The following is a 786-nucleotide window of genomic DNA, read 5'->3' as shown; positions in this document are numbered from 1 at the left end:
TTAAGTCCAACTGAACTGAGTTTCAAGCTTCAAAATGCCGAACCAAGACAATGACGAGCCTCAGGAAGGAGTCTGATTTGCATGTGAGTTCAACTGCCACAAACAAAGCAATGCACTGCAGCTTTAAAGCTTGGACTCTGCATTTTGAGTTTTAAGTTAAGACAGCTCCACAAACGTCTTCAAAAAGGAAAAGATTTGAAGCTTGTTTTATATATCCTAAAACAGCAATGTTTAAGAATAAATCATCTTACACCTCTTAAATAAGCAGGTATTTGGTTAATCTCCATAAAATGTCAAAAATAAAATCAAATTCATGGAGACAAAAAATCCCATTTCCATATCCAACAATTTCACATGAACATACAGAAAATAAAACTGCACCAATGCACAAACACAGAAAAGTCAAAAGAAGAGATAAATTACACACCACATGTATTGAGGTGGTACTGGCACAGTGTCATGTCGCCTCTCAGCAACAAGGTTGCTGGATTGAATCCCTGCCAAAGACTTTTCTAGGTTGAGTTTGTGTGTTTTCTAAGGGTGCTCTGGTTTCCTCCCACCAATTAAAAACATGCATGTTAGGCTGATTGGTAGTGCTGAATGAGTGAGAATGGTAGTTTGGTTTTATGTCATGTGCAAGCTGTCCAGGGCGTTCCCTGCCCCTCTCACATACTGACTGCTGGATATGGGAACCAGGGACCTCTACGGCCCTGAAAAGAAGAAGCAGGTAAAAGATAATGGATGAATGTATATATATATATATATATATATATATATACATTCATC

The sequence above is a fragment of the Nematolebias whitei genome, chromosome 13 (genome assembly GCF_014905685.2).
Source record: "Nematolebias whitei isolate Nwh7 chromosome 13, NemWhi1, whole genome shotgun sequence".
In the NCBI taxonomy this organism is placed as follows: domain Eukaryota; kingdom Metazoa; phylum Chordata; class Actinopteri; order Cyprinodontiformes; family Rivulidae; genus Nematolebias; species Nematolebias whitei.
This window is presented reverse-complemented; position numbering follows the sequence as displayed.